Source organism: Lipotes vexillifer, unplaced genomic scaffold (genome assembly GCF_000442215.2).
Source record: "Lipotes vexillifer unplaced genomic scaffold, Lipotes_vexillifer_v1.1 scaffold3, whole genome shotgun sequence".
Lineage (NCBI taxonomy): Eukaryota > Metazoa > Chordata > Mammalia > Artiodactyla > Lipotidae > Lipotes > Lipotes vexillifer.
Genome location: NW_006783631.1, coordinates 3,828,503 through 3,841,284, shown reverse-complemented (window position 1 = coordinate 3,841,284; position 12,782 = coordinate 3,828,503).

The following is a 12,782-nucleotide window of genomic DNA, read 5'->3' as shown; positions in this document are numbered from 1 at the left end:
CCACAGGAAGTGTCCAAGTATCAAGTGTGATGCACCCTGACAGCTCCCCAGGTGTTCAGTGACAGTCTGGTGGAACCAAGCAAGGGGAGAGTAGGGCCTTAGCCAAGGCACCCGAACCACCGGGAAGTGGAAAGGGCTCAAGTGTGTGGTTTTCCCGATGCGTGAACGGGCAGGGCTAGGGGAGCAGCTGAACAATCCAGGGGTGGTGGGGGGCTAGGCAGCAGCTGGGAAGAGTCTTCCTGACCCTCAGGAGAGAGATGGCAGCTCTCCCTCTTTCTCACCCACCTCTTACTTCTGACCCCACCATGGAGGGTAAAGCTAGGAGTGGCTAATCCCTGTCTCAGTTCCCAGCACTCCCATTGCAGACATGACTAAAGAACACTGGGCTGCAAACCCCAGGGCACAACCCCTCTCAGGTCTGGAGCCTTGGAGGTTCCAATCTTGTTACATAGGGGAAACCCCCATTTAAGATCATCAACAAGAGGGGTGTGGCCAAGATGGCGGAGCACAAAGATCCTGAGATCACTTCCTTCCACGGGCACACGACAATTACAACTATTTACAGAGCAATATTGATGAGAAAGTCCTGAAAGCTAGCAGAAAAGATCTTCTACAACTAAAATATATAAAGAAGAAGCCATGATGAGATGGGTAGGAGGGGCAGAAACACAGCATAGTCAAGACCCATATCCCCGGGGTGGGTGACCGGGAGAATAATTCCAATTCCAGAGGTTCTCCCCAAGGAGCAAGGGGTCTGAGTTCCACACTATGTTCCCCAGCTTTGGGGTCCTGTACTGGGAAGAAGAGACCCGAGAATGTTTGGCTCTGAAGGCCAGCGCTCAGAGGGCTATGGGAAACACAGTCTCCACTCCTAAAGGGCGCCCACAAAATCTCACGCTCCAGGGCCCTGGGCAGAAGGAGCCTGGGTCAGACCCACCTGCTGGTCTTGGAGAAGCTCCCATCGGACAGCTCACTGCCACTGCCCAGCGTTATGAGAGTACCGTACTGCATACTGCCAGCCTGGGAAAAGATCAAAACTCAAAATTCCAAGTATGTTTTCTACTGAATGCGTATCACTTTTGTACTACCCTCAAGTCAAAAGACCGTAAGTTGAACCATGGTCAGTTGGGGACCAGCTGGAGTCTAACATTAGTGTAATTGCAATTTTCAAAGGAGAGAAAGAGAATGAAAGATATAGTTGAAGAAACAATGGCCAGAGATTTTTCAAGTTGGAGTATGATTATAAACTCACAAAACCAAGAATATCAATGAACCCCAGCACAAGAAACACGGATAAAACCACACCACGGCAGGTTATAATCAAATTGATCACAACCACTAATAAAGAGAAAATGTAAAAAGGAGCCAGGGAAAGAAGTTATGCTACATATGAAAATGAATCAGACATTGCAATAAATTTCTCTTCAGAAAAAAATGCAAAGGGTAGAGCAAAATATTTAAAATTTTGTGAAGAAACAGTAGCAACGACAACAGTAATTTAGAGGTCTATACCCTGGAAAAAGTCTTTTTAAATTAAGGTGAAATAGAGGATTTTTTCAGACATACACAACCTGCAAGATCTGCATTTCCAACCCCATGCAGACTCCCAAAACATAAAAGAAAATACAGAGAAAATAAAATTCTGGAGAAGAGAATTATGTAAAACGTGTGGTTCCAACTTCTTTTTTTTTTAATTTAATTTTTATTTTATATTATAGTTGATTTACAGTGTTGTGTTAGTTTCAGGTGTACAGCAAAGTGGTTCAGTTATACACATACATCTTATCCATTCTTTTTCAGATTCTTTTCCCATATAGGTTCTTACAGAATATTGAGTAGAGTTCCCTGTGCTATATGTGGTTCCAACTTTTTGATTTTTAGAAATGAAATAAAGATCCTGTAATATTCTGTGAGCCCCTCTAGGACTTTCAGGTCCAGGTTTGGGGTCACTGCACGTTACCACCTGAGACATTTGGGATGAAGGGGGGAGATTCTGGGGGGGGCCAGGCCGGAGAACGGGTGAGGGATCCAGGTGGGGGGCATGCTGGGGCCTTAGCAGGTTCTTAGGGAGGTATTACTGGCCCTAATTTGGAGTCAGGTCTGCAGACACAGCCCTATTCGGGATTCTGTGTGGAAGGAGGTTTTTTGCTATTTTAAACCCCAGCTTCTTTCCAAGAGGGATGGGTGGGTGGGGTTAAAGGAAAATCTCTTGCTGGACTGAGACCGGAGCAGGGGCTGGAAAGGGGCTGAGAGAGAAACTCAGGGGAGCTGACACTCCTCCTGAGGCACAAAGAAAAACTAGGATTTCCGGGAGATGGGAGAGTCTGGGAGGAAAGAGGCTGGGATGAGAGGGGCCGGGTGGCCTGGGATGAAGGGGCAGGGGCATACTCCATGTGGAGAAGGGGCTGGGAGGCTTTTTTAAAAAATAAATTTATTTATTTTTGGCTGTGTTGGGTGTTCCTTGCTGCACGCAGGCTTTCCCTATTTGTGGTGAGCGAGGGCTGATCTTCCTTGCTGTGCGCGGGTTTTTCATTGCGGTGGCCTCTCTTGCTGCAGAGTACGGGCTCTAGGCATGCAGGCTTCAGTAGTTGTGGCACGTGGGCTCAGTAGTTGTGGCTCACGGGCTCTAGCGCACAGGCTCAGTAGTTGTGGCGCTCAGGCTTAGTTGCTCTGCAGCATGTGGGATCTTCCCGGACCAGGGCTTGAACCCGTCTCCCCTGCATTGGCAGGCAGACTCCTAACCACTGAGCCACCAGGGAAGCCCTGGGAGGCTCTTAAGAACAAGACGAAGCCTGATGCTCTGTGTGTTCACCCCTCCTCTGTACTTACAGAATCTTTAGTACAAGGAGCCGAAAGAGAGAGAGAGAAAGAGAGAGAGAGAGAGAGAGAGAGAGAGAGAGAAGGAGGGAGGGAGGGAGCTGTCTCCCATCTGGTTTGTGATGGGCTGAGCCTGAACTCGGGGTAATCCTTCAACAAATTCGCAGAAACCTTGGGGGACGCCTTGAAAGCCATAGAGCAGAGAACGGGGGTTATGAGGCTATTAGTTAAAAGTATCTTCAGTTGCTGCTCAGGAGAGAAGCGCCCATGTTTCTTTTCGACTAAAATGTGAGGGTTTTTTGTTTGTTTGTTTGCTTGTTTTGGTGATTCTGTACAGACACGACCCTGGCCCAACCGTTCAAGCGAAAGAAGGCAAAAGGTCCCATTCTGGGGTCAGTGCAATGGGCTAAAGGCCCCGGGGCGCACCATCAGGCACTGGGGCTGGGAATGTTGTGGCCTCACCCTCCGCCTGGTCCTAAAGCATTGCCCAGGCCACATTTCTGGCCTCACCCTGGGCCTGAGTTTCTGCAGCTTTGATGACAGTGTCACCCCTGGGCTCTAGACCTGGCTGGGGACGCAGCCCTCCTCGCAGGGACCATTCCGAGTCGGCAGAGCCCCCCTGGAGCCCCGCCCCTCCCCGTGCCGCCCTCAGAGAACAGGCTGCCTGGAAAGGGTGTTTGTTCCTACCCAGAATAGTGTGTTCAAGGCTCATTTGCCCTTAACTCACCTGGCCATAGATTGACGGCTCCGATGCCGCGGGGCCTGGCTGGACCAAACTGGTCCCGGCCAGGCGGACCGCCTGCTGGCTTGTCCCACCCCTCCCTCTGGGAGGTCTTCTTCTGGAGGGAAAAGACCTTTTCTGTCTCTCTGCAGCCTTTTCTTTGTCACTTCCTCTCTTTCTCACATTTTCTTTCTCTGTTCCCCGCCCCTCCCTTCTGTCCACCACCAAACCAGCTTTATTTGAACAACAAAGGGCAATATTTCTTTGAGAAAACCAGCTACTTTATTCACAAATGAGAGTCTCAGAATTAGCCCTCAAACCCTATCTTTGGAAAAAATGATGGGGGGACCCAGCCAGCTGGGGAGGGACCCTGGGGAGGGGGCAGTGCTAAAAGTGGATTTGGAGGGAAAATGTTCATAAGAGTTTTCAGTTTCTGTCTTTGACCTTGCCCATACGCCTCCTGCAATAATAAGAATAAATACATAAATAATAATAATGGTTAATCTTAAGGTCACAAGTACTGTCTGTCTGTCAGGCGCTGTGCTAGCTATTTCACGTATAATATTGTGTCCAATCACCACAACAGTCCTACAAAATTGGTCTTATTGCCCCTTTTAGTGGTTGAGGAAACAGAGGCTCAGAGAGGTCACTCAGCCCTACGTGGCAGCACAACATCCATCAGACCCCTGCGCAGACGTGTCCTCTGCACCAGGATGGCTGTGTGTGCTGATTGCTTTTTTTTTTTTTTTAACATCTTTATTGGGGTATAATTGCTTTACAATGGTGTGTTAGTTTCTGCTTTATAACAGAGTGAATCAGTTATACATATACACATGTTCCCATATCTCTTCCCTCTTTGTCTCCCTCCCTCCCACCCTCCCTATCCCACCCCTCCAGGCAGCCACAGAGAACCGATCCGGTTTCCCTGTGCCATGCGGCTGCTTCCCACTGGCTATCTACCTTACATTTGTTAGTATATATATGTCCATGTCTCTCTGTCGCCCTATCACAGCTCACCCTTCCCCCTCCCCATGTCCTCAAGTCTGTTCTCCAGTAGGTCTGTGTCTTTATTCCTGTTTTACCCCTAGGTTCTTCATAACATTTTTTTTTCTTAAATTCCATATATGTGTGTTAGCATACGGTATTTGTCTTTCTCTTTCTGACTTACTTCACTCTGTATGACAGACTCTAGGTCTATCCACCTCATTTGTGTTAGGAGTTGAGGGACGTGGGGAAAGGGCCGATGCCACCTTGTCATTTGCCACGGGAGGGTGACATGGGGGGCTGTGGAGCCCTGCCTGTGGTTACTCAGCTGGTCAGCAGTGATGAGACTCAAGCATCTGACATCCGGGAGAAGTGGGCTCAGGACCATGCTTGTGGCTCTTTCCCTGGTGTGTCGCCCCGACAAGCCCCTGCCCCTCTCTGAGCCCCATCTGAAAGCGGGGACCCTAGAATCCCCTTATGGGGCTCTGTAGAGCAGTCTGGCTGGGGACACTGTGAAGAAGGGCTTTCTTTTTCAAACTTGAATTTCATCATATAATTGACTTCTGCCTGAGACTTTCCTAGCTGAGAGCCCATCCTGTGAATCTTGAGGAATTAAGCAAAATGATGCTTAAAAAAAAAAAAAAAAGCAGCTCTATGGATGTGGCTGTAATGAAGCTGGGTTCACAGGGTATGTCTCTCCCCAAGACAACCTACCCAACCCCAAGACAGAGGGATTGTCTCTTGATTTACAAGTGTTTTCCTTCATCTTTTATTGTCTTGTAATATTTTTTTGAAGAAACAGAAGAGTTTGTACTATAATTTCCTACAACCCGCTCCCTCCATTTCATCCCCCTGGTATTGTTTAACATCTTCCTCTGTCTCCTTTACTTGCTTTAAATTGGTAGAGCTAGCGGCTTGATGAGAATAGGCTTGGTTCAGATTTTGGCCAAGCCTACTTCCTGGTTATTCAGAGGCACGTGATATCTGGGTAGCTTTCTTTTTGTCATGTTGGCAACTCTTGGCGATCATTGCCTGGATCCATTAATTCATTAGATTGCCCTCAGAGAGCCTGACTTAGCAGGTCTAGGCTAGGGCCAGGAATTTGCATTTGATCCCCCGCAACGGATTCTGTTGCAGATGGTCCACGGACCACAGTTTGGGAAACAGCTCTAAAGAATACTGAGTGGTCGGGGAAGGACCCAAGGCAGTGCTTTTCAGGGGTATGTGTTTAAATAAAGGGATGGCTTCAGGCAATGGCGAATAGCAAGAGGGCGGGGCGTGGGTTGGTCTGTCCAAGCAGGGAGGACTGCTTTATCACTGACCTTGTTGGGGATTTCTGGCATGTGGTGATAACACACAGGCCACCTGGTGTGTCTCTGCACCTGCCAAGGGACTCTCTCAGGGAGATGGACAGTAGAACGGGAGGCAGTGGGTAGAAGAAACAAATGCCAGGCTGACTTATCTTTCATAACCAGGTAACTGGGAGCCACGTCTGGTTCTTGAGCAATAGGAGAGGGTGTGGCAACGTCACCGTTTTCTCCTGGGTCTCTCCTTCCGCTTCCTGTTTTCGTGGACCAAGAGAACAGAAGTGGTCCAGGTTTCCTTGTTCCAAAGGGGCTTTCTAGAACCTTGCCTTGGACTCTAAAACCACTTACACTTTGTTCCTCATCTCTTTGGTTTTTTAAAAAAATCCTGCTGCTGCTTTCCTGGCATAGCCAGGTTGGGGCTGTTAATTAACTTGAGAATCCTTGTAAAAAAAGATTAAGAAATGGCAAAGTGAGTGGGTAGCTGCACTCCATTCCCAGAGGGAAAGAAAACATGTTTATGGAGAGGAGAGAGGACAAAGGATGGGGCTGCCTCTCTGTTCCACTTGGCTTTTATTAGGGGAGCAAGAAGGGCCGGGGGTGGGGTCACCTGGTCAGGGGGCTCGGCCTACATCTTTTTGGCTGAAGGGACTGCTGGACTGTCCAGGTGACAGCCCCGTGCCATGTAGTCCCAGCTCTGCCGTCACTACCTCTATGGGCCCGTGTTGCCATCTGTAAAAGGGAGAAAATGCTGTCATAGAAGGTCGGAGGCGGGGGCATAAATGGCTTAACAGCATATTTGGCTAATTGTAGGTGCCTAATAAAGGTTTAAGTAGTGACAGCCAAGGGCTGCTGTGAGGCCGGGGAGCTGCAGACAGAGTGGCTGATGTGTGTCTGATTCCTGGTGGGGCTCCTGAGCTAGTCTGAGGATTGGCATAGCAGTTTTAAGATGCGATTCAATTGTGTGTTTGTTCAGGGCAAGGGCTGCATTGTATGAACATTTACACCCACTGGGGCTGTGAGAACACCTTGCTGGTACCTCTGGGAATAGATACTCTGAGATCCCTCAGGCAAGACACTGCCCCACATCCGGGCTCCCTGGGTAAAGGCTGAGCCCTATTCATTTCTGGGTTCCCGGCACCTCCCAGGGGCACATGGCAGGTGCTCAATGAAATCACCTGCATTTCTTATGGAAGCACTTGTTTGCTTCAAAGATTACATTGCTTTAATTTTTTTGTGTGTGTGTGGTACGCGGGCCTCTCACTGTTGTGGTCTCTCCCATTGCGGAACACAGGCTCTGGACGCTCAGGCTCAGCGGCCATGGCTCACGGGCCCAGCCGATCCGCGGCATGTGGGATCTTCCTGGACCGGGGCACGAACCCGTGTCCCCTGCATCGGCAGGCGGACTCTCAACAACTGCGCCACCAGGGAAGCTCCTGCTTTAATTTTTTAACGCTTCTTTACTTCATTTTTTCCCCCCAGAACATCAAAGTAATATTTTTTGGTTTAATAACCTAGAAAATATAGAGAAGTTTGAAGAAATTACAATAATCCCGCATAACGTTATTTTCTAAGTTAATGCCTGCTTTCTTGTTAATATACAGTATAAATATCTATATTTATCTATCTTCTATCTATTATCTACCTTTCATCTGTCTATTATCTATCTATCATATATCTACCTATCATCTATCTATCTGTATCTATCTATCATCTATCTGTCTATCATTTATCTATTATCTATCAATCTATCTATCATCTATTATCTTTCATCTGTCTATCTAATATCTATCTATATATCATCTATTATCTATCTGTCATCTATCTCTCATCTATCTACCTATTATCTATCATCTATCTATTATCTATTATCTATCATCTATTATCTATCTATCATCTATTATCTATCTATATCTATCATCAGTCTTTCATCTATCTATCATCTATCTCTCATCTATCTATCCATCTATCTATCTATCTTATGATGCCTAATGCCTGGTGTTTATTGAGCCGTCCCTCTGCCAGGCACTGTACTTAGCCATCTCAGCCGTTATCCTATTTGAAGGCAGGTAGGCTGGCTCTGGGGGTAGCCCTTACCCCCACCCTGTCCTATCTTGGTGATGGGGGTGAGGGGAGGATAAGGCATTAGGTGAAGGGACCAGACCAGCAGATGTTCTGGAGGCATTGAGAGAAGGGTGAGGTCCCCTGAACTAGAAGAGTCAGAGAAGGCTTCCTGGAGGAGGTGAGATTGAACCTGACCTGGAAGGATGGAAAGGGCTTCCTTCTGCTTGAGAGTGAAAGCCCGGGAACCATTTCCAGCACAGGTGCCATTTGACCGTGGTGTGGAGGTGCAGGCATGAGCTTCTGATTTTTTGGAATGCTGGTCTTCTTACATTCCCCCTCAGAGCAATCCCGGGGGGCAGGAGGGTAGGACTAGTTAAAGCCTGGATGCTGGAATCAGACAGGCCTGCCTGGAATCCTGGTCATGTCCTAGGGCCGCAGGAAGATCATGTAGCATCCTCGTGGGTACCTCGGGCAAACAATGGTGCCTGCTTCACAAGGTCGGCGTGAGAATCAATGACAGCCTGGTGCCCTGACTCGGATGCAGCCTGGCACAGGGTCCGTGTGCAATAAATGCTGTGGATACTAGCGGTATTTCCACAGGCCAGGGAGGAGACGGAGCTCACAGAGCCACTGGGCCCCTGCTCCCCAGCAGCCATGCTCCGCCTTGCATGGAGACCCTGAGGTGCACACAGGGAGGATGGCCGAGCCCAGATGGAGCTGGTCTTGGGGGTAATGGGCTCAGGAGGGGAGCAGCCTTGGGTGAGGCTGCCGGGGGCAGTGGTTACCGCAGCTCTCTCTGCATGACCCCGCACACTTCCCTCCTTGCCTCGAGCTCACTGAAAATCCAGCCTCCCTTTGGGGTCAGGAGGCATCTTAAGGTCTTGGCCGTGGTCTGGGGTAGACGACTGCCCATTCAGTGTCTTCCCGACTGCATGGCTAACCATGCCCTCTGCTTTTTCCCTTGCAAGCGAGCTGGGGGCCCCTCTGAACCCCAAAGTGTGGCGAGGTCCTGCAGCTCCTCTCTCCTCCCCTCAGTGTAGTGTGCCTCCCTTCCTGCCTCGCTGGCCCCCTTGGGAGAGGGCGCGCTTAGCCCAGCCCTGAGGGGTCAGCCAAGGTCACCCCGACTCCCAGCCCCCTCCTCTCCCTGACTCATCACAAGCCTATTGCACTTTCCTTCCTGAGCTGGGGGAAGCGTGGAGGGCGCGGCCCGGGTCCAGCGATGGATGGCCACACACAGGGGGCCCTGCCTTCCACTGGCCCCTCTGGTTCACTGTCTGGCAGTTTCAGCTGCTCACATGACCCTTAGCCCCTGTAGGACGTGCTGGTCATTTTCTTTTATCACTGCTTTGCACCCCAACTCCATTCATTCACCAGTGCTTTTCAGGACAGAACTGAGTGCCTGTCACCAAAACTGCCCTTGGCTGTTGGAGTAGAAACATGCGCAGCATTATACGCATGTTTCAGAGGTATTTGGACCCATATTTTTTATCTCACCTATCTCTCTCTCCCCACCATTGTGTCCCATTCCTACATTTGCTGAGGGCATCTGCGTGTTGCTCTGCCCCGGACTCAGCCACCCTCTTCCTAAGGACTGAGCGGCCTCTGCGGGGTAGCTGGGGCTAGGCGAGGCTTGGGGACGGACCTTACTGTGAGGTTGTGGCCTCCGGAGCTCACACTCAGGTCGATGAGACAAGACCTCTGTCTTCAGAGACACTTCCCACTGCCCTTTAAAAACTACTTTTCATTTTGAAATAATCATAGACTCACAGGGAGTTGCAAAAATAGTGCAGAGACATCTGTGTACCCTTCACCCAGTTTCCCCCAATGGCATCGTCTTACATAACATGTTCTCAAAACCAGGAAATCGACATAGGTACAACTTTACCAATCTATTCAGTATGCATCATTTTTACATATCATGTGTGCATGCGCACGTGTGACAGTGTGTATCTATATATTTTTTTTTTTTTTTGCGGTACACGGGCCTCTCACTGCTGTGGCCTCTCCCGTTGCGGAGCACAGGCTCCGGACGCGCAGGCTCAGCGGCCACGGCTCACGGGCCCAGCCACTCCGCGGCATGTGGGATCTTCCCAGACCGGGGCACGAACCCGTGTCCCCTGCATCGGCAGGCGGACTCTCAACCACTGCGCCACCAGGGAAGCCCTATCTATATATTTTAATCACAAATATAGGTTCATGTAGCCATCAAGCTCCAGAACCAGTCCCTCACTCCAGAGTCACACACCAGCTGTGTCCCCGCCTCACCCTCTGCAACCCTGGCAATCTGCTCTCCTTCACCGTAATCTTGCCATTTGGAAAATTTTATATAAACAGAATCATACAGTACATAACTTTTTTTTTTTTTTTGGCCATACCCCACGGCATACAGGATCTTAGCTCCCTAATCAGGGATTGAACTTGCACCCCCTGCAGTGGAAGCGCGGAGTCTTAACTGCTGGACCCCAGGGAAGTCCCAGTATATACCTCTTGATTTTTTTTTTACCTAACATAAATATATGTGTGTGTGTGTGTGTATAGAAAGAAAAACGTTTAAATAGAACTGAAGGCCATACTCAGTTGCCTTCTCATCCCAGGCCTCAGGTCCTCCCTCCACATGCAAACTTTGTTAAGTTTCTTATGTTTCCTTTTAAACTTTTTTATGCACATATAAGCGCACAACTCCTTATTTTGCAAAATTGCAGAATACCCCCAATTCTCGCCCCTCAAACTGTGTTTAGATACAACTGAGAATGGTTAAAGTGATGACCTGGGTCCTCCTGTCTGGCATCAAACCCCTAGATGTCTACCACTTCTTACCTCCAACCGACCTCCCCCTGCACCCTCGCCAACCCCCTCCCATCCTAGTGCAAGCTGACCATCTCCTGCTGGGAGTATCACATCTAATCCTGCTTCCCCTGTGGCCCTCTGTGGCAGTGCTTCTTAGCTGGGCAGGGGACACAGGGTAAGGTCTGAAGACATTTTTGGTCAGGAGGAAGGGGTGCTACTGGCATCTAGTGTGTAGATGCCTGGGATGCTTTGAAATATTGTACAATGCACTGCACCGTACCCCCCACCATTTAGAACCCTAGCACAAAGACTCATCAAGCCCGAGATGTCATTTAGAGTTTTTTTTTGGCCATGCCATGCAGCTTGTGGGATCTTAGTTCTCCGGGATGAAACCCAGGCCACTACAGTGAAAGCGCCAAATCCTAACCACTGGACCGCCAGGGAATTCCCCTTACCCGAGATGTCATAATGCAGAGGTTGAGACACCCTGGTTAGTGTCTAGTGCAGCTGCCAGAGGGTCACTCCTATGCTCAAAACCCTTCAGTGTCTTCCCAGCTCTCTTGGCATCAAATCCATGACCTACGAATGACCTATAAGGCCCATTAACACCTCTGACCTCACCTCTCCCACTTCTCTGCTCCAGCTTCACTGTTCGGTCTGCTGGCCCTCAAACACACCAAGCACACCCCAAACTCTGTGCTTGCCCAGAGGGTCATGTGCTAGGCTTCACCGCTGCATCCACGGCCCTGCTTTACTGTCATCCTCTAGGGAAAGACTTCCTGGACCACCTGTCTAAGACACCACTTCCCAGCCATTCCTCCCCTTGTCCCCCGAGCATCTGTCTCCATCTGACATTTATTTGATTGATTTTTCATGGACTCATTCTCCCCGTTACAATGTAACCCCTGTGTGTTTTGTTCACTAACGTATCCACACCCCTAGACGAGTACCTGGGACATAGTGGGCTCTCAATAAATACCTGTTAATAGGTGAGTCTTGGCCGAACACCTCACGTGTGCCCGTGGCCCACTCTGAGCTGCGCGCACAGACCGGCTCTGAGGGATGTGCTGGGAAGCCATCAGTCCTGCGGTCTCCAAAACTATGCCACCACCCTCCCCGCTGACACACCTGGGGCTTGCTCTGTTGTCACCTGCTCTTTAAAGCATTCGCTTACAGGTATAGCAGCTTCAAACTGTTTTTGCTGGTGACGTTTCAGATGACTGCTGTATTTAGTTTCAGACCTGGAGCTCCCTCTGTTTTCGTTCCTTCATTCTGCCTCCTGGGCCTGACATAGGGGGCCCTCCTCTCTGGGGTGGAGGAATGAGAAATCTGCTTTGCTTGTGTTGGTCCCCTGTTGCTGCTAAATAAAATGTTTAAAGGAGCTGCCCCCTCCCTCGGGCTTAGGAATGCTGCTTTTAGGGCACAGAACAAGCCTGTCCTAGTGTCCAGGCAGCCAAGGACAGACACATGGATGGGCACTCCCTTCTCACCAATCACAGAGGACGGCTGGGTGACCAGGAGGTCCCAGGTTCCTCATCTGGGGCTCTAGTGAGGTGGTCGGCCCATCTCCTGGACCAGGTCTGAGTGGGCAGGTCAGATGCAGCCTGGGGGTACGGGTAGGGTCTGGTGGGAGCTCTCCCTGAGGCTGGGGCCTGCTCTGCAGACCTGGGCATCTTCTGCTGGCCTCGGCAATGGCTGCTGCCACTTAATGAGGCCCAGTGAGGGGCACAGCCAGAACTCACAGCCAGCGACTGATCCTCATATGCCTCCCACCTTCTGTTCCCTTACCTGTTGAATTGAAACAATACAGTATCTGACTCACAAGGTCCCTGGGGTCTTTGTTTTTTTGTTTTTTTAATTAATTTTTATTGGAGTATGGTTGCCTTACAATGTTGTGTTAGCCTCCATTCCTTGGGGTATTTGAATGAGACAATACGTTTTAATTTTTTTAATTGAGACATAATTCACATATAGTAAAATTGGCTCTTTTTTGCGTGCAGTTTCATAAGCTTTATGTGACCATCACCACATCAATCGAGATATAGAGTATTTTCATCACTCCCCAAAAGTTTCCTTGTGCCCCTCTGTAGTCAAACCTTTCCCTA